Source organism: Sus scrofa, chromosome 14, assembly GCF_054392235.1.
Source record: "Sus scrofa isolate SSC_HxYL_T2T_F1_AM1 chromosome 14, Sscrofa_HxYL_maternal_Yorkshire_Landrace_v2.0, whole genome shotgun sequence".
Classification (NCBI taxonomy): domain Eukaryota; kingdom Metazoa; phylum Chordata; class Mammalia; order Artiodactyla; family Suidae; genus Sus; species Sus scrofa.
The window spans coordinates 65,861,108-65,882,765 of NC_139396.1; the positions used below are offsets into that span (position 1 = coordinate 65,861,108).

A 21,658-nucleotide genomic window follows, 5' to 3' on the forward strand; every position below is an offset into this window, starting at 1 on the left:
ATAGAATCGGGAAAAGATATAAGGAGGCTCCTATTGGGGTTTGATCTGGGTGCTTCTGGTCCTCCACGTTGTCCCCATCTCATCTCCTTTCTCTCTGTCTCAGCCAATCACAGCAGTGTCTTCAAAGATTATACCAATAGTTAGAATTGCTCCATCTGCAGTAAGAAAGGCCTAATCTCATTAGATCATCACCAGAAGGCTATCTACCTTGGGAGTAGGATTCTCCCTTCAAAGGAAGAAACTGAGGCAAGGAGAGGCTTTGCAGCACTGCCAAGGCCCCAGCAGGCAGAGTCAGATTCGAACCCAGGGCTGGCTGACTCTAGTCCCATGTTCTTCCTGCACAGAAGCTGGCTCGGGGCGGCCACAGAAATGGGCTTGCGTGGAGCGGCATGGACTCCTGGCCCAGCCACAGAGGAAGTCCCTGTGGCCTTGTGAACAATTTTACTGCATTCCTCTGGTCCCCCTTTATGGAGACTGGTAGTCCCAGATGTTGTCCAATTACGGATTTACGGCCACCGCCAGGGCCGGCCAGTGCTCTCTTCCATGGCTGGAAGGCATTAGAGCTGCAAGAGGATGCAAACGGGCTTTCCTGGTGACAGAGGCCCTCTGAGAACTTAAGCTCTCTTTATAAGGTGGCTCCCAGCCCAGGGACAGGATTTTCCTGTTATTGGAGGGTCTGTTTCAGCATGGAAGGCAATAGGAGTAAAGGTGTGAGCAACCTGATACCCACAACATGTGATTTCCATTGATTTTCTTAGCAGGACATCTGGGGACAAGGTTCCAGATTGTAGTGACCTCACAGGGATGGGGGTATGTGGGAGAGCCAGGGGTCCGGGAGGCTACCATAAGGAGGAGAAGGGAGTCCAGGTGGTGATAACATGGGCTTTGGAGCTGGACAGAGGGGTTCCAGTCCTTACCTGAGAACTACATCCCAAGAGATGCCACTGCATCTCTCTAAGCCTCCGTGTTCTCTCCCGTGAACCAGGGATGACAGTGGTACCCGCTTCACAGAGTAGTTGCAAGGATTAAATGAAATGATGCGGTTGGCTTACTTTACACGGTGCTTAGCACTGAGTGTCCTCATCAGACGAGATATTATCGCCAGTGATAATGGGAGGAAATGAGAACTCCTCAGCGGCTGCTATGGGCCGGGCATGGGGCCGAGCCTTTGGTGTGAATTGTTCCATGCAGTCCTCACAACAGCCCATTTGAAAGATGAGGATGTGGAAGCTCAGAGAAGTGTGAGGTGGCCTGTTCCACCAAGAGCCTGGAGTTGAAGCCAGAAGCGTCTGGCCCCTCCAGCTCACCATGTGACCCCCTTTCTGCACCCTGGACACTGGTGAGCCTGGCAGGTAGAGAGGGAGAGGCAGTATCCAGAGCTGAAGGTGAGGGGGCGGAGTGAGCAAGCCCTGCTGTCTGGAGCTCTGGAAGAGAAGTCTGATCCTGGGGCAGGTGCCATTTCTCCACCTGGGCTCCCTGACAGCTGAGTCAGGTGGCTCTGGTCTCAGGGGGCTCTCTGAAGTCAGAAAGGAATCATGAACCTCCATCAGGTTGTCTCCTAAGGGCAGAGATGTGGGAGTGGGCCAGACCAGATAGGGTGGAATCCCAGCTCTGCTGCTCAATGTGTGTGGGACTGGGCCTGGGCTCCTGATGCGTGAATCAAGGGCCGTGCAGGCAGAGATCCCCTGAGAGTAAATAAGCAGATGCCAAAAAGGCTGTTGTCAATTGGTTCCTCTGGACACAGACCCCCTAGACTCTGGGACTTTGAGTGCAGGAGCAGAGGAGCAGCAAGGGGAGACTCTCAGGATTAACACCTTGAGGGGAAGAGAAACAGGCAGGATGAGGCAGAGAGAAGTTGGGGGTTGATTCAGGCCCACTCAGGACCTCAGGTGATCCCATGAGGAGTTTGAGAGCTGAGATGGCTCTTAAAGCCATCCCGCCTAGAGACACAGAGGCCAGGCCCTTGTACCCTCTGCATCGACCAGACATTGGCAGGAGGTTTGACCTTGGACAAGGCAGCTCTCTCCAGCAAAGGGCAGTTGCTGGGGGCAGGGGCTCAGCTGGGAGCCGTCAGCCCTCGCAGTAGCTGAGGGGATGTGGCCATCATGGCACCCAGCAAAGAGCCACTTGACACCCGGGTAGGTACAAGCTTGCTTTCTCCTCTGCCAGGGAGCCTGCCATTAAGGCACTGAGGACAGGTAGGGGTGAAAGGAGGCTGCCTTCCATGTGAGCAGGAAGCCAGGCTTGGGAGAAGGTGTGATGGATGCCAAGAGGGAATGCTGCTCTGTCCATGATATTTCACGGGGTTGGGGTGAGCCCGGTGCATGGTGGTGGTGGTGGCAACGGGGTGGTATGCCCCCTCAAGTACACAGCTGGCAGCGTCTGGGCAAGTGAGGCAGGAGGCTCTGCCCCCAGGATGGAGGAGAAACGGTTGTGCCATCTGAGCGGGCCCCCGCCTCCTCTGTCACCCTGCAGGGCTGTGCCTTACAGCCGGCGCTCGACCCTGGAAAAAATTGACTGCCTGTTTCTGCCTGACTGCTCGAGAGTTACAGGCTTCAAAGCCGGGGGAGGAGGGGGGCTGAGGGCGGGCGGCTGCCTCCTCATCAGGATGGATTTTTCTGCTTCTCTGCTTGTAGGAAGAGCAGGAACAGGATACGGGAGGCTGCTCAAGGAGTAATCACTGTGCGGGCGAGGGCATGTCAGGAGCTGGCTCTGTGATGGAGGCAAGAGTCAGGGAGGGCCGTGAGGGCAGAGAGGGCACTGGGAAGGTGGTGGCCTTGTGACCTCTTGGGGAAAGTGGAACCTGATCTTCCACCAGCTGTTTGCTCGTATCCTTTCCCACCATCCATCCTTCTGTCTTTCCATCTTTCCTTCCTCCTTCCCATCCTTCCATCCACCCTTCCTTCTTTTCATCTTTCCATTTTCCTTTCCTCCCTCCCTCCTGGCTTTCTTCCTCCCAGCCATTTATCTATCCATACATCTTTTAACTTATATATTTTCCAGACCCACCCTTTCTCCATCCTTTTCCCATACACATTAGCTCACATTTCTGGATATCTGCCAAATGCCCAGCCTGGTGCTGGCCCCCCACTGATGTCCAGGGCAAAGATTCTGCCCTCATCGGACTTGGCAGTTGGCAGGAAGAGGCTCTTACTCTGGGTGGACCAGAATTCTTTGGGGGAACACCCAAGGTATATAAGCAACGTGAGAGACACTTGAGGTGGGGGTCACAGAGGGCTTCCTGGAGGAGGAAGCCTTTGAGGTCAGCCTCAACAAAAAGAACAGGATGAGGAAAGGGATGGAGGCATGGAGGAGCAGAATGTGTCTGTGTCTCAGTCAGTTTCTGTGTACCTGGAGGCCTGGGTGCAGGACAGTGAGAGGCAGAGGGCGGGAAATGGTTTAGCTGAACCTGGAGAAAAGGGTTTAGTCTGAATTATGAAAGGTCTTGAAGAATTTGGACTTTGTATTAAGTGGATCCCCTTTCTACATGAAATCTTATCTGGAATTTCAAACCACACACACACATACACACACACAAAAGATACAGGTGGAGCTGATGTGAGTAAAGCAGGGGAGGTTCCAGAATATTTTCCACTTAAAACTCACACTTACTCTCCATGATGGAGCTGCCAGAAAGGCAGAGAACCTTGGGGTTCCATGGAACACAGTTTAAAAATGCCAGGAAGGTTCTGGGACCTTCTTCTGATCTTGGATGAGACCCACATACCATAGGCTCCACCCCTTTGCATGATTGAAAATCAGTTTGGGGGGACAGCAGAGGCTGCATTTTCTCCAGGGAGGAATCAAGTCTCAGCTTCTTAGGGAGACACACAATGTTGTCCAGAATGTTCTGATCCCCCAGGTTCATCACTACACTCTCAGCCCCCCTTTCCAGCCATGCTCAACTACATGTGGTTTCCAGAATGTGCATGACCCTCTACCTGGAGCTGCTCCCCACCAGCACCTTTCCCTGGCCTGCTCCCCATCTCTCCAGTCTTGTTTGGGTCCCTGCTGACCTCCCGTGGCCCTCTCTGAGAGGTGAGGTTGGGTGCCACCCTGTACACAGTCGGCACTCAACATATGCTTGTCGAATGCTTCCTCCCTCCCAAGAAACCAAGAAGGACATGAATGACAAGGTAGCCTTACAAGTTCATAAACATCTGTCTTCAATTTCCAGGATGAGCAAGCTCATGTTGGGTGACTTGGGGCAGGGGAGGAAAGGGGCTCCATCCTTGCACACAGTAGGTGCTCAGAAAGTGCTGAGAGGGAAACAGCACACCCACCTCTCCAGAAGGTGCTAAAGAAGGATTCAGGGATCTGAGACAGTGGCCAGTGGGGGGCTGAAAATGTTCGTCAAACCTCAGGGCACCCTGCCTGCCTGCCCGCCTTTGCCTGGAACATTGAGGAGGGAGGCACAGGACATTCTCTGTGGTGTGTCTCTGAATGTGTGCCCTCATTCCAACTGTTTACATCATTAATTCATATGGCCCAATTTGCATTTGCACTCCAACTCAATACTTTTTATGATGCAATTACTACTCGGAGATGAATTTTTTATGAGTTTCCTTTTAATGTCTCCAGGGCCCTTTATTCTTGAGGAAATCTCCTTGTGGAAGATGGCTGATTCTCTTAGAGGAGGGATTTAAAGCGCTTGGTCCTCCCAGATACCACTTAAATGGCACCTCTTCCAGGCAGCCTTCCCTGACCTCGATGCCTGGAGAGGAAGGCCTCCTGTGAGATGGGCAGCAGTGGACATGGGTGGTTAAAGGACCTAACTCTGGGGTCAGCATAACCTGGAATCAGATTCCCTCTGGAGCATTTAATAACAGCTCTGCAGCCTTGAGCAAATAACTAAACTTCTCTGAGCCCCAGGACTGTCAGCTCAGGAACAGGGATCAATAGTCTTGCGGCTGCCTATCTCCTGGACTTGCCTGGTGGACAGAGTGGAGTTTTGCATGTTAAATACCTGGCACGAAGCTAGCACTCATGAAATATCTGCTGTTATTATTATCATACGCCAGTATAAGGAGCAGCTGGCATCCATCCACTCAGATAAATTAACCTTCTTGGCCTCTGTAATTCATTGGGTGGGGAGGGGGAGAAAGGTGCAAGGGATTTCCTTCCCCCTGCAGAGATACAAAGAGCATCTTTGGAGTTTAATGACCGTGATCTTTGATATATATTGAGATTTTCTTTCTTTTTCTGGGTTGTCACAGTGTTGGTCTATTGCAACAGGGAAGGGAGCCCAGAGGAGGCAGGGAGGGAGCCCTGGGGAGGCAGTTTACCTCTTGTAGAGGTTAAGGCAGCCTAGATTCAGACATGTCTCTGCTGCTTCCAAAAGTATCCTCGACCTTGGGCTGAGAGGCGTCTTCTTTCTTTATGCATGTAGCACTTGGGGTCGGGAGAGGGGAGGGTTGGGCCTGAGGACCCACTGCTCCTCTCAGTGCCTGGAAGTCTGGGTGCCCATCTCTGCACCCATCACTAGAAAGCTCCTATTCATCCTCATTGTACCAGCCCCAATGCCCCATCTTCAGGGAAGATTTCTCTGAATACCTTGTGCAGCCTGGATTTCCCTTTCAAAGCACTTCTCCAACCTCCAAACTCTAAAGGCCTTTTCTCTTCTCCTTGTTTCTCCTTCTTCCTTCTTTTCATCCTCCTCCTCTCCTCCTCTCCCCTTCTTTTCTCTCTCTCTCTCTCATCTCCTGTGCATGTGTGTCTATCTCTCTATCTAGCCATCTACCCATCCATCTAGCTTAAATTTCCTTGCCATTTTATTGAAAAAAGGTACACATTCAAAATAAACAAACATTTGCATGGCACAAAAAGCTCACTCACCTCCTTATACTCTAGCACCCAGCTTGATCCCTGAGGCATCCATTGTTCCCTATTTCTTGTGGAATCTTTCAGAAACATTTTCTGCAGGTAACAAGTCCATGAAAGCCCAGCCAAGGACTCTGTTCTTTACACATGGACACATTCTGTAGTCCCTATCTGAGCCCTGGCTTTTTTCACTTGTTCCATGTCACTGTACAGACATCCACTTCATTTAAAGGGCCACATCGTCTCCCATTCTAGGATGAGCCAAACTAAATCTATCTATCTTTGGTTGTTCCCTCATTGTCGTCTGTTACTACAACTTTTTCATGTCTGTCTCCCTGAATTGACTGTAGCCTTTGTGGAGGCAGTGTAGCTTTTGTCTGTCTTGTCTATTTCTGTGTCTTTAGAATATGGCACAGGGAGTCTGCAGCATAGCAGGTTCTTAAATAGTCCTTGAATGGATGGACACAGGAAGGAAGGAAGACCGGATGGAGAGGTGGATAGGTGGGTTATAGAAGTTGGACTAGGTCTCTGCTTCTCCTACCCCTCGCTGGTGGCCTGAGGGAATCCTGCCCTTTGACCATCTCCCCCAGGGAGGACCTGGTAGGGAGTTCTTGTCTTCAGGCAGCGCCCATCTCAGAGATGAGCACACGCTGTCCTTCCGTGCAGCTCTGTGAGCCCAGGAGCACTAGCAGGCTCCCAATCAAAGCTCTCTCCCCTGGACATTCAGACAGCAGTGACTTCCCAAGCCTGCCAGTGCTGGGTGGAGTTGCACCATGTTATGGAAACTTCTATTTCTGCTTTACAAAAACAAAGTGGAAAGGAAAGCTGGCTCTGCTCAAGACCCATACTGGCTCTGTGAGTCATCTTTATCCAAGCAAGAAGAGAAAACCCTCCCAAGCCTGGGCCTCCTTCTGAGCCATCAGGCAACAAGATGGGGCCCCTCCCTCCAGCATCCCACAGCCCTGTCCACAAGGAGGTCTCAAACTCAGATACCCCCAGGGGCCAAGCTAGAAACATATAATAAAAAGAGAGTCTGGCACACAGCCAAATGGAAAACACTTTTTTCTAATACACCAGGAATCTGGATTTTCATATGAAATCTCCCAATTTTTTTTATTTTTAAATGATTTATTTATTTAATTGTTATTTCCCCAATATAATTTTTTTTTCCTACTGTACAGCATGGTGACCCAGTTACACATACATATATACATTTTTTATTTTATTTTTTTTGTCTTTTTAAGGCTGCACCCGTGGCATATGGAGGTTCCCAGGCTAGGGGTTGAATTGGAGATGTAGCTGCAGCTGGCCGATGCCACAGCCACTGCAATGCCAGATCCAAGCTGCATCTGCAACCTGCACCATAGCTCATGGCAACGCTTGATCCTTAACCCACTGAGCAAGGCCACAGATCGAAGCTTCGTCCTCATGGATTCTAATCAGATTCATTTCCACTGAGCCCTGACAGGAAATCTGAAATCTCTGAATTTTTACATTCTGGAAACCAATTCAGGTATTTTAAAAAATGCAATGTAGGCTACATCAACCTGCAGAGGGCTGGCCTGAGCCAGAGAAGCACTCTGTGAGCCCCTGCTTGATGCTTCTATAGGAGAGCCAGCAGCACCCTGGGTATCGTTTGTGTTTCTATGTTGCCTGTGGTCAAGTGCCTTCTCCATGCATCTCTGTATCCTGGAGACCCTCCAGAAGGGAAACAAAAGCAATCGTTGTGTGTTCTCTCCTTTTAAGGAATGCATCGATCATATAGATATGTATCAAGCACACAGGGGCGTGCCACTCTGAGTGACAGGCATTTCCTTTGCACCTCTTTTCCCCTGCTTTCTCTTCAGTTGGGACCTGGTGGGTATAAGCTTAGGCTCTAGTTTGAGATTGGTTGGGTTCAAATCCTGGCTCTGCCATTTACTAGTTTGGTGACCCCAGACAAGTGATTCAACTTTTTTTTTTTTTTCTGAGCCTCGTTTGCTCACTTGTAAAATGGGGGTCATTAGTGTCTATGTCTCACCGTGAAAATTAAGTGAACTGATATATGGGAGCCCTTTAAACAGTGCCTAGTTCCTTGCTAAGCCCTTGACACCCACTTGTCACACACTTGTTAGACATCCCTTTGGTGTTGAGCTTTGTGCTTGGCACTAGGTGTTCAGCTCTAAGCAAAGCAGGACCCACCTGGAGGAAGCTCATCCTGTTAAATTCTCAAGGAAGCCCCATTTTACAAGTGAGACAGCTGAGGCTCAGAGAGGTGAAGTGACTTGCCTGAGCTCACCCAGCTGGTGAGCGGCCACGAGGGGTTTCTAGTCCGGTATGTCTGTCCTTTCCTTCAGAGCAGGTTCTTCTCCTGTAGGGGAGGGGGGAAGCCCCTTTTCTGCACAGACTTCTCTTGACAAGCAAGGAGTTGACCTCTACATCCTGAGAAAGCACCAGGCAAACATTTGCAGAAGCCCCTGGTTTGTTCCTCCCTTTGGGCACAGTGCACCATAGCTGTGTGCTTGTTTATCCATTGACCTGGAACAGCCACATGTCCATGGAGGGTCATTCACCTTTCACCCAGTGTGCCAGCCCTCTTACTGTGAGTGTGAAATCTGGACGGCTGGGTGGACTCATTTATTCCACACTACCATCCCCAGAAGATATTATGGTACTTCCATTTTACAGATGAGAACACTGAGGCCCAAAGAGCAGAAGTAACTTGCTCAAGGTAACAATGGGAATCATTGCTGAAAACCAAAATATGAGGTCTTGTTGTTCTCAGGAGGAGAGAGTGATCTTCCTGCCTGGAGACACCCCTATGCAATGTGCCTGGTGTGCAGGGGCTCTCAACTCTGGCTCTATCTGCTCACCCAGCCATCCACTTACATGCCACTCTGGGTCAAGAAATATACCTGTGGAAACCAACTTGGAAACTGCAGATCAAGGTGCCAGCACTCACCTCTTGCAGGGGCAAGGACCAGAATACCTGCCCAAATGTGCTGGGTGGGCAGAAGCTGTTGATACCACTATCTCTGGTCTCTGCCAGGCTCAGCTCTGACCCAGGTCAGCCTCAAAGCACGGCCAGCCTGTCACTCACCTTTGCCGAGGGCATGGGCTGCTGTTGTGGCAGAAGAACTGGATCACGTTAATTAATTCAGGAAAGCTAAACGTCTGGTTTCCACTCATCTGCTACTGTGTGACCCGGGGCATGTCCCTTCCTCTCTTTGGTCCTCACCATCTCCAGGGGCTTAACCTCTGTGACCTCTAGGAACCATTTAGGATCCAGAAGTTGATGGAAAGCTGCAAAGACCCTGGAGCGTCTCCTTCAACCAGACCCTTTTTGTTCCCTTGTCTGAAAAAGCCAGTGGCAGAAGCACCATTTCTCCTAATTTGTATCCATCCCTGACACAAAGAAATCTCAGGATTAGTTTTCTCTTTCCACAATTAATGCTATTATTATTATTGCTGTTATATTAGCCGCATTAACCGAACTGCATAGAAGGGCATGCTGAGTGTTGCCTCTGCCCTGTCTCTTGAATCCTTGAAGTAACCTCAGTACCACAATGCCTTTAATTTCACAGATAAGGAAAGTAAAGCTCAGAGGGGTTGATTAAGTAGCTCAAGGTCATTCTCCGCGCCAGGTCGGGGAGAAGCCACAGTTTGAACCCGGGAACTCCCAGTTCAGCATCTCGGCTCTCGGCCACGAGACGTCCTGCCCTGCAGGTCAGAACACAGATCCTCCTCCCCCTGCCTGAAAGCCTCCCTCACCTTGGCCACCCGGCATGGAAACATTCTGCATCCAGACAGCCAAGAAAAGAGAAGTAAGGAAAAGGGAAGAAAAGAAAAATGAAGAACGCTTTGTTCCTTGAACCATTCTCCATAAACACCATCTCGGCCAGGTACATGACTTAACTATGGAGGTGACCCCGGACCCCACTGGCTGCCTCCAGCCCCCCTGGCAACGGGGTGGTCATGTGATGCCCAGACAGCCCTGGCTGCTATTCAGGCATGTCCATGTGAAGCAGCTCTGGTGAGCACCACTCCCATGAGGGGGGCAGGGGGAGCCAGAGTGAGCCTTGGATGTGGCGCCTCTCCCTGCACTGGAGGAGCCCCTGTCAGTGCCCCCTACCCTTGCAAGGATGCTGAAAGCTCTTGTGTCCCATACCCAAGAAGCAGCAGCTCAGATGAGATGAAATGGCCATCTCGGGGCAGCATTGTCATCAGGCTTCTGCTCAGTGGGGCCAAGCCTGACCTTCCCACTTCACTCATTCACCTGCTTCCTCAGTCATTCATTTATTTCATGCTCATTGAGAAACTAGAATGTGCCTGCTAGTCTTCTCAGTATCTGGGATACAGCAGTGAACAAAATAGGTGATAACCTTGTGGAATCTCCAGTCTAGAAGGATAGCTAGCCATTAAACAATTAAATACTCAATTAATTATTCAATTGCAATTGTGCAAAATTTCAGAAAGAAGGAGTAACCATATGATCACATAGACTAGGGGCCCAGCCCTGTCAGACAGCCAATTATGAAAATATAGCTCTCTCTTTCTTTCTCTCTCTCTCTCCATAGTGCAAAGCAGATATTTTCAAGCATTTAGAATCCCGCAGGCCTAAAAATGTCAGGCATTGGAAAAAACAGTAAGGATCATCCTGATCATCATGGCAAATGCCGTGGAGTGATGCGGTCAAGGGCTCCAATTGTTGAGATGGATTTCTGGGTTTGAAACCAGCTCTGCTTTCTGCTCTAGATGCTAGTAAAAGTTACTGAAGCAATTTTCCTTGGAAGAATGAGGATTAACAGAGTTCTGGAGCTACAGGGGCAAATTAAATGAGATGCTACATGTGAACCACTTAGCAGGTGCCCAGCCCAGAGCAGCAGGTAGTTCGTGTCACCTTCTATGATGGTTTATCTCCATTAAGCACCATTGAAGAACCACATGCCCCAAGACCACTCACCCAGGTCTCCCAGCTGCCACTGTAGTGCTTTGTCCCAGCCCACATGAACTCTGGATGCCCAGTGGAGAGCTGCCCTTCTCCTGCCATTCACCAGCCTATCATAAACACACTAGAAAATAGGCCCAACATCATGTCCTGAAACCTTGTACCCAGAGTGGCTGCACACCTCTCTTCCTGGGCACCCTGGCTGGTGAGAGGGGATGGAGGGGAGAGCATCAGAAGTAGAGTGTTGCCGTGGCAGGAGTGGTAACTTCTCCTAATCATTTCCCAGCTCCAGAATTCATTAGCGACCCTGGTATTAATTCAGATTGTTGCGTTTATCCCCATCTGTCCCAGATTCGTCATCGAGACACTGACGATGCTAATGTGGGGGTTTTAGCTACAAAGGCTCACCAGTTAAAGTTGTTGCTCAGAAGGGGGAAGGGCTACAGCAATTTTTGGTTTAGAACAAGGAAGGAGAGCCCCCTCAAACCCAGACATACCACCACCTAAGCCCCCAAGCCCCCAAACCAGGCAGCCCACGGGCCCACCGGCAGATAACCTTCCACCCTGGCCTCAGCATCAGAGACATTCCTTTTAAATGACTCTGCAGACTTCCCCACCCACTGAGCTCCCCTCTTTGGCTAACAGATGGGCTCGGCTAACCATTCCCAGCTTTCCGATAAAGCAGTGTCAGGCAGTGAGGCCCCCTCAGAAAGGCATGCTTGGATAATAAATTCCAAGGCACCCCCGCCATCTGCAGGCTGCCAATCACAGGGGCGCAGGGCACACCAGGGCTCCCAGCCTGCTGCTACAAAGGAGCTGGGGTGGGACCTCGGCGGGTGGGGATGCAGTCCGCCCCTGCCCACACTTGCGCCCCTGCTGCCCCGTCCTGCTCAGCCTGTGACCCATCCCAGCTGAAGCAGACCAGGGCCATTACAGCTCAGCCCCCTCCATCTCTTCATGCAGGCAGCACTCTGATTCAAGGCCATGGTCATGAGCCTTGGAGGCAGTCAGATCTGCTGCCACATTTTCTATTAGCAACATTCCATTGCTTAGTCTCAGGCCATTGGCATTCCCTTCAGAGCCTTGATTTCCCCATCTATAAAATGGGGATTAAAGACATCTCTTCTCTCATAGATGGCATTTAGGATGTAAGCAAAATGCCTGGCGCAGTGTCTGGTGCCTGAATATAAGTGGTAGCTGCCATCATCACCATCGCCATCATTGCTATGATGGTGTCATGGTTTAGAAAGCCATTTAGTTTGATAATAGACTTTATGATTTCTGCTTAATATGATTATTATGTTGGAGATGTGAGAGTAGGTATGCAAATGCCTTAACAGTAGGCATTCACGAAATGTTACCTGCCTCTGTTGAACTTCCAATTCATTTATTCATCTGTACATTTGTTCATTCATTAATATGAGGCATTCAATGAACATGGTTCCAGCCTCTCTTAGGCCTGGGGAAACAAAGAACAAAACATATGGTTTCTACCTTCAAGTTGCTCATAGTCTAGGGGGCTGACAGGGTAGTCCCTACAGGGGTATAGCTTCTAAAGGTCCCAGGAGTTTGCCATCCATTTGGAAAGAGGCCAGGCTTCTGGGATGAGCCCTCCCCATAATAATAGAGGCTATTTGTACCATATTGCTTGAGCCCCTTCTGATTGTTGACATTTCCTGAGGCCAGGGATGCAAAATGTACAATATATGTGCTGTTGAATCCCATACTGGGCCAAGACAGACATCATTAATGGAGTGCCATTCTTTTTTGCATTGAGTCTGAGACAGGTCTCAGACTGGCGAAAGATTTGTTACTCCTGGCAGTCACAGACAGTTGTTGAAACCGGCACCTAAGTTATAAATAAATATCATTCCAGCCTCAGATTAGGGATCAGCGATGTCCAGTTCTGTGAGCTATGTCTGGCCCTTCTCTTCTTTTTGTTAATAAAGCTTTACTAGAACAGCCATGCTCATTCATTTACATAGTATCTCTGACTATTTTTGCACCACAAGGGCAGAGTTGAGCAGTTGTAGCAGGGACCAAATGGCTTGCAAAACCCCAAAGTATTTACTCTCTGGCCCTTTACATGAAAAGTTCTTTGCTGCAGGAGATTTACTATAAGGACGCACAGGGAAGTGAGTGGGGTCATTGTGAACTGAGATTGTTAGCACCTCACTGTGGCCAGTCCACTCTTACTCTGTTTACTGTAAATTCATGGGGTTCTCTGCTTATAAGCTTTGTCCTGGGATTGGAAGCCTGCTCAGTGGAACAGGAAGTGGGGTTGAGGTGAGTAAGTGCCCCCGTCCCCTAAGCCCTCAGGCCCATCACTGAATGTGGCAGAATTTCATGCTGAAACACCAGAGTAGTTTCTGTCCCTTACTCTGGCTCCCCAGTGGCTGCATCTCCATAAGGTTCTGTTATGTCTTGTCTCCAAAAGCAGATTCCCACCCTGAAATTCCCTACTTCCTTGCCCAGGGCAGACATCATTAATCAATCATAGCCTGACTTCCTTTTTGTATCTTTTCCATAGAGCATGCCAGGCAAATGCTACCAACGAATGGGAACCAGCACACTAGGTTAAACACATTATACAGGGGATGACCCATGATGTAAAGCTGAGTGGAAGGAAGCCCAATAGTAAGTACAGCACAAAATAGTTCTTAAAAGGAGAAACTAAGCATGCTGGTGCAAATGATAAATGTAGGAAAGTGACATCTCCTAGGGGTGTGGGTGTGTGTGTGTGTGTGTGTGTGGTTGGGATTGCAATGTTCCTTTTCTCTTTTGTGTTGCCTCTGCACTGAGTGGCTACTCATTTGATGCATATGCTCATTGAGCATCTATTATGTGCCAGTCCTCTATTAGGGATGCAAGGATGATCAAGATTAATGTGTAATTTCCTAATTGAGAAGGCAATTACAATGCAACATGATAAGGTAGGGACAGGGCACGTGGGAACATGTTCAGATTACATCTCAATGCACCTGTGCTTCTTTTACATGATGCTCATCGCAATTGCTGTGGTTACTTGGGAGGTGACATGCTGACTCTCCTTCCCAGAAACCCCCTTTCTCTTTTTCTCTTTTCTTAGACTACAGACTCTTTGAGGACATATGCTGTATATTTTTCGTTTCCTCGCACATCCCCAGTGCCTAGGACTGTGCTTGGCATAGGCTGTGTGTTAGGTCAATATTTCATTAAGAAATACGTCCATTTATTAAAAAATGGGAGGTGGGAGTGGGTATAGATGGTGATAAGAGATGAAGGTGGGAGTGCTGACTTGTAAACTACACAAAAGAGTTTTCACTTTGTCCTGAAGGTAGTAAGTCACCTGCTGAAGGTTTTCAATGTAATCACACAAAAGGAAAACAAACAAAATAATTTCATTTTTGAAGAGAAACCCAAGAATGAACCACCCATGCTAGTATCCAGTTGTTAGCTAATCTGTTCTGAGCAGGATTTAATTTTCAGTTCACACTCAGGCTCTGATCTCTGAAAGCTCTAGTTAAAGGCACAGGAACTGGCAACACAGACTTGAAATATTGATGGGCAGGTTTGTGCCCCTGGAGTGTCAGTATGTAACATGTAATTTGTCCTTAAGTTGTAGGGTCACCTGGATTACTTTTCTCAAAGTCCTTCCTACCCACTGAGGCAGAGAAGGGTTTCCCAGGCAGGCAGTGGAGAAAGAAACAAAAGGTCCCACTTTCTGCCTGTGATGCCCAAGTCACCAAACACCTTGGGGCTTCAACTTCTTCCTCTGTAAAGTGGGACCAATGGCAATGATTCCTCCAGCGCGGCTGTGAGGAGGGAGTTGCCTGACACATACTGAGCACTCATTATTGAAGGTTACACTGAAGGGGAGGGTGGGGATGGGGATGGTGGCGATGATGGCGATGATGATGATGATGATGATGATATGATACTGGAACCAGTAGAAATCTAGTTTTGCAGGAGGGGAGGGAAGATGAGGGATACAATGGGAAGTGACTGGCTCAGGATCACACAGGGAATCACTAGCAGAGCTGGAATCCCAGGGAAGTTTTCAAAAACTAATCCACATATGTTTCGCTCTGAGACTGCATTTCCCAAACTGTGAGCCAGGGTACCCTGGGTGCCACAGCAGACTCATAGGAACACTGCAAGATATTTTTATCAAGATTATCCTAGCGATACTTGGCCTCTCTCAAACATCACGTGAATGGCTTGCTTGAGGTCGTTCCCTGTTCCAGCATTAGAGCAAATCACATTCCTTGTGATGATGTCATATCTTTGTGACCCTGGGTTTTTGGTGGTTGCTGTGATAAAAAGCAAGGTCAGTGCCAAAATCAACATGGAACAGGAAATGAGAGTGGCAGAGTCCAATCCGATTCTGAGGTTTCAGAAGCTGTGCAGAGCCCAGTAGGCATATACATTTCGATAGTAAGTAACTGTGTTTATTTAACACTGAAATAAAAATATTGTTCTTCTATCAACCTATTTTTTCCAAACTGCTACTAAGTAGTTAGGACATCCACGCTCGTTAAGTTTGCACCTAAATACCTAATAAACAGAATGGTTATGGATTTCTTTTGGTGAAACAATGCTGGAACACCAAGGCTTCTGTGAACCCAGAAAGTAAGAACTTCTGCTCCATGAAATGATAAAAGGCTCCAAGCTTTCAGGAAAGGAGGTAGGCAGTTCTGAGCCTCCATCCAGGACTGAGGCAGGAGGGAGGGAGGTTAATGCCTTACAAATAAGACAGGGCAGGGACAGGAAACCCTATCTCTCAGCTGCAGCCAAGTCATTATTTACTTAGAACCAGTGGTATGAGTACATTGGAAACTGTGTCCTCCCAGTTCCCCAGCAAGATGGGCTACTCACTCATTCCGTGAATGCAAACTCAGTGTTTACTCTGTGTCAGACACTGTGCTGATACAGTGATAAATGAGGAATAGTCTGTATTTGAAGGTAGGAGAGAGAAGAAAGGAAGGATGAAAGGCAGGAATGAAGATGGCAGTATTCTTATTTTTACAAATAAAGCTCTGTGAAACACAGGTTCAGAAAGGTTAAGTAAGTGACTCAGAGTCACACAGCATAAAGAAGTAAGATCATGACTCACTGCAAAAACAATGACCTGCACCACTGTGTGTGGGCATTCATGATCTAATCTGAGAGCTCGAATGTTGGCATGCAAAATGCTATTTGGAGATAGGATTTGACACCATTTAAGAAGGGCATGGACAGTATAGTACTGGCACAGGGATAGAAATATTGATTGATGGAATAGAATTGAGAGTCCAGAAATAAACCTCTATGGTCGCTTTACTTCTAAAAGGGATGCCAAGAAAACTAAATGGGGAAAATAGTCTTTTCAACAAATGGTGCTGGAGACAAATGGATATCTACATGCAAAAGAATAAAACTTGACTGAAAAATGGATCATAGAACTAAATGTAAGACTCAAAATTATAAAATTTCCAGAAGAAAATATAGGAGTAAGTCTTCATGACCACAGATTAGGCATGATACCAAAAGCACAAGAGACAAAATAAAAGGGACAAGTTAGACTTCATCAAAATTAGAAATTTTATGCTGTGAATAATATTATCAAGAAAGATGGTGATGGATGTTAACCAGACTTCCCGTGGTGATCATTTCACAAGTGGTGATCATTTCACAACGTATACAACTATTGAACCATTATGTTGTGCACCTGAAACTAATATAGTGCCGTATGTCTATGATACCTCAATTTAAAAAAGACAAATACAACAGAAAAAATAAAAGAGTAATCCACAGAAGGAAGTGATTAGTTCCAAATCTTATGTCTAATAAGGAATTTTATCTAGAATATGTAAAAATGTTTAAATTTTAGTGATTGAAAAGACAGCCCAATTGAACAAAAAGGAGAAAAAGATTTGAATAGACATTTCCCCAGACAAAATATACACATGGCCAGCAAGGATGTGAAAAGATACTCAGCATTATTAGTCAGTAGGAGAATACAAATCAAAACCATAATATGGCTGTAATCAAAGAGACACACAATAACATGTGCCAGTGAAGATGTGGGGAAATTAGAACCCTCATACACTGCTGGTGGGAATGTCAAACGGTACAACCCTATGTAAAGCAGTCTGGCGGTTCCCCAGAATGTCAACCATAACCTCCCCACCTGACCCAGCTCTTCCACTTCTAGGAATATACTCAACAGAAATGACAGCATATATCCCTCTCAAAACTTGGACAGGAATGTTCACAGCAGCGCTATTCACAAGAGCCAAAATGTGGAAACAACTCATATATCCATCAACTGATGAATGGATAAACAAAATGTGGTATATCCACACAACGGAATGTTGTTTAATGACACAGAGGAATGCGTTACACTAATGAATGAGTGAAACGCATCTCAGACTGAATGTCCTCAACAATCATACAAACTTAACGTAAATACCACCATTCTGACAAAGGGGAAACTGAGCACAAGGGGCTAAAAGACATCCCTCTCCAAGGGCCCATAGATGGGGACTTCTAGGAACCAGCACTGACAAAGTAAGTTGGCTCAGTGCTGGATTCTTAGAGGGTTCCAGACTCACAGGCTATTCATTCATTCTCCATTCCCTCATTTAATTTAATACTGTTTCTTGGGCTCTGCCCATACCGCCTTGGCTTGACCTTTCCAGAGCATTCCAGCCCAGTCTCCAACTGCTGACACATGCGTCTCTTTCCCCAAGGGTTTCTCTGGGCATTGAAGCTTTCTCTGCCCATGAACATGGTGATGTGGAATTAGCAAGCCCTTCTCCGCCACCCCTGCCTTCACCCCACAGTGTGGGGGTTGATCGATGAATATTTTGCTCTCTTCTTCACCCAGTTCCACCCTGTCTCCTAGAGTGACAATGGGTTGGGCTCCAGTGGCCAGTGATGGTAACCCCACCGTGGTGTCCTCTCCATCTAGTCCCATTTCCCCACTGCAATACAGGTGCCTCCTGGGATCACCCAAGGCACTGAAGTCCTTGTCTCAGGGCTTGTTTCTGGGGGAGCTCAAACCCAGACAGGCACCTCCTCCATACCAGACTCTAGATACCAACACAGGATGGTGAACAATTGGTGAGGTTTGGTCCTCTTGGGGCACCAAGGCTCAGGGGCCAACAGACAATTATGACACATGATGGTATATAGATGTGCTTGTTCCTGATGCCTGGTTGCCTTGGAACCAGCATCTTTTTCCTTCTCCTCTTCTCAGCCCAGAACTTGACTTCCCACTGAACTCCAAGATTCCCCACAGTAGCCCTACCTCTTCCCACTGAACTCCAAGATTCCCCACAGTAGCCCTACCTCTGCCTTTTGACGCTCTGACCGGATCAAAGGCAGTCATTACCAGGTTTAACAAGTGCTGCAGCAGAAACCACGACGATGCCCAGAAGCCAACTAGGTGGAGGTGGGACATGGAGTTTAGGGTTTTTCTCCCTCCATCCTGCACACGTCTTCTGCTCCCATGCCCTGACTCGAGCCTAAAGCAATTAAGTCATTTGCAGCCAGGACCTGGAGGTGGCAGTAACATATAATCACAAACATAAACAGTTTTATGGTAATTATGCATTCTGCCTATTTTTTTTTTTATCAGTGCAACCCAGACTGAAGATTATTTTCTGCTTGATATAATTCTAATTTTGATCCATCCTCCCCTCACCTCCACCCAACTTCAGGAGGATTAAGATGGGGCTATGGGTGACAGTTTGGGATATGACAGGATCGAGGCCTCTGTTTTCAGGTCTTGTACTACATAGATCAGACTGAAATGGGTTTGCCGCAGACACTCTACTCCACGTTAGGTTAAATATCCAAATGGTCACAACCCACCATGCCATGGCTGAGCCCGGCGCATGCTGCTATCACATCCTATCTGGGTTTCAGCAATACATCTCCACTGGTCTCTTGGACTCTAGTCTCTTTCCTTTGACTGGGATCACATTACACTTTTCGAAAACAGGAATCTTTCTGCCTAACTGCACCTCTTCAGGTTTTCAACATCTTGCTAAATGATACCACTGTCATTCCAAGGTACCAGCGAAAATCCCAGGAGTCTTTGTGTCTTCCAAACTAAGTCCCACCCCATCTACTTCCCAGATACCCACAGTTCTCCATCTATCCCACCGTAGTTTGGTTCCAGGTCATCTTCTCTCACCTAGATAGCGAAGGTGGGCACCCAGTTTCCTTTTCTCCTCCCTCTCTCCCCTCCCTCCCTCCCTGCCACTCATCATCCACTCTTCAGCCAGCAGCCAGAGTGAACTTTTAAGACATAAATCAAATCATGCAATGCCCTTCCATTGCACTTAGAAAAAATATCCAAATTCCTTGCTATGACCCTGCATGCCTGGCCTCTGCCTCCATCTCTACCTCTCACCCTGTACCAGTCTCACCTTCACACGCTATACTCTGGGCAGCTGGCCTCCTTTCTAGTTCACAGGCAGGATAAGCCCATTGCAACCTCAGGGTCTTTGCCTTTGCTGCCCACCCCCACCCCTCCTCCAGCACTGTTCCCACATGTCTTGGCAGAGGATGCTTCTATTTCTCTTATGTCTTAGCCCCAGTCCCGGTGAGACCTCCTCTAACCCCTCACCCAAACAAAGCCTTAGTTCCACCCCATCATTCTGTTTTATCTTCTTCCTAGCCCTTATCTAAAATTACTATGTTCATGTATGCATTTATTTGGTTACTCCTTGTGTCCTCCTGCTGGAATGAACACCCCAGGCGGACAGGGGTGTTGTCTGATTTGCTCAGTGCTCCATCTCCAGGGTGCACTAGAGGACCTGGCACATAGTAGGTACGCAATAAGCAATTACCAAGTGATCGAATCAACAGTGCTATTCATGCTTCTCCAAAAAGCCTCTCATGAGGGGCTGGCAGACTTCTATCCTATGCCTACAATTATATATTTATGGGGTAATCAGCAATTGAAAGTTCCCCGTGATAGTAACTGGAGCTTAACATACAAATAAACTGAAGCGCATTAAGGACGTTTCGTGGCCACTGGGGTGGATCAAGTGAGCTAATCGCCCAACTCCCAGCAATTAAGTCAATTAACCATTTAGACATATGCTGAGCCATTCCCAGCTCGAGTTTCCTGGGGGCATCTGTGAAATTTGTGCAACTCACTTATAGTGTAAGCTTCTGGTTGTCGCTCCTAACTGGGATACTGTGGGAGCAAGCGAGGTGGCTGGTTAAGGAAGAAAAAAGTCAGGGCTGCAGAGAACATGGGATAAACTGTGTGTTTCCCTCTGAGGTCACTTTTCACTTCCTCCTTTCCTGTCTGCAGAAAGGATGGGGGATGCAGCTCTTTCTGGTCTTGACTTACTTGACATGTTCAGTGGTCACTGAGGGGAACAGAAAGAAGGGAGAGAAGTGAGTGCAGGGTCACTCGTCAGGACACAGACTCAGTCCTGGGTTCAAATCCTGACTCCCTCTCTGTAGCTGAACCTCAATGTCCTCTTCTGGGAAATGGGGGACTACAGAGCCTGCCTCACAGGCTCACGGTGAGAATGGAATAAGATGAACAGAGTGAAGTCTTTAAAGCAGTGCTGGACGTGGGACAAGTGCTACTTCAACGGCTGTAATGATTGTTTTCATTACTGAAAGGCTAAAGAGATGAAGGTTGCAAGAGTAGATAAAGGATGGCTTCTGACTCTGGCAATGCACTTGGTTGGAATCCCAGCTCTTCCTGGTGTTACGTTGCTTTACACAACTAACTGCCTCTGTGAGGTCAATCCGAGAAATGGGGCTAACATGCCAGGAGGGGTTTTAAGATCTAGCAGATATGACCCTTAAAAGGCACGAGCCCGTGGTCCTCCTTATCCCACTGGACTCATCCTTGCATTTGCAGAAGAAGGAATGGAGGGGACTTGCCTCAGGTGGAAGAGCACAGTCAGAAGTGGAGCCCAGGTCTCTGATTTGGTTTTCAGAGCTGCTTCCACATGGCTTTGCTTAGGCCCTTTACCACCATGTAAAACAAAGCCGTCCTTTCAAGGAGAGAGATTCTCCTGGAGATAATTAGCATGTATTGATCTGATGTTTTCTTTTTTCCCCCAGCACTGCACAAAGCCTTTCACCGATATTTTGTAATTTAAACCTTACAAAGAAATTCAGAGGGGTGTGTTTTATGCACAAAGGAAGGACTCAGAAAGGGCAGGTGACTCGTCCCAGATAACACAGCCAGGAGGTGGTACAGTTGGGATGCTCTGACCCACTGTGTGCTCCTGCCCACGGCGTGCACACTGCAATTTTCTCTATATGCGACTCCAGTTTGCAAGGAAATGAAAGCATCCTGATTTCAGGATGAATCATGGCTTTTGGAGGGGGGCTCTTATTACCCTACCCCCACCCCAGCCCCAGCTGTCACCCTCCTCTCCTTCTCTGACTCCCACCACCCCCCCTGCTCCCAGAAGGCAGCAGGTCCTTGGCTAAGGATGGAGAACAGCCAGATGGATGGTGCTCCTGAGATGGAGACTGAACCTCCACATCAGACACAGTCCCCACCCTCTATGTCCAGGGAGCCATGCTGGACCTGCCAATAGCCTGGGCCTTCAGGCTCAGCTCAGCAACATCCCTGCATGGGATTTTGGAAAGCACTGAAAGCAGACATCTCTGCACCTAAGACATTTCTCTGATCTTCTGTGGCCAGGGCGGCAGGGTTGCCCAAGACTGTTTCTTCCTGGCAACAGTCAACACCAGCCAGTGCCAGAAAGAGGGAGGAACAAATCCCCAGCTGAGAGCATTTCTCAGCTTCTAGCAAGGGCTGAGGCACTGGTTGCTGGCTCACTTTGACAGCAGGGTAAGATGGAGGGGCATTTTTCCTACCTCCTCCTTCTGGATAGAGCTTCACAGTTTGCAAAGCTTATTATTATGGGATGCAATACAGTTTATTCAGTAGGATCA

At 48.1% G+C, this 21,658-nt stretch overlaps 1 protein-coding gene across 2 annotated transcripts in view; it reads left to right on the top strand.

Annotated features, from left to right (window-relative positions):
• LOC146396625 (uncharacterized) overlaps positions 1 to 21,658 on the top strand; it is a 506,518-nt gene that overhangs the window by 216,130 nt on the left and 268,730 nt on the right. Inside the window, exon 5 of one of the 2 annotated variants that reach the window (XR_014827715.1) lies at positions 13,278 to 13,384. The exons of the other annotated variant lie outside the window; for it this stretch is intronic. The gene's annotated coding sequence lies outside the window, so the exon portion shown is untranslated. The remainder of the gene's footprint in view (positions 1 to 13,277; positions 13,385 to 21,658) is intronic. 2 annotated transcript variants of the gene reach the window in all.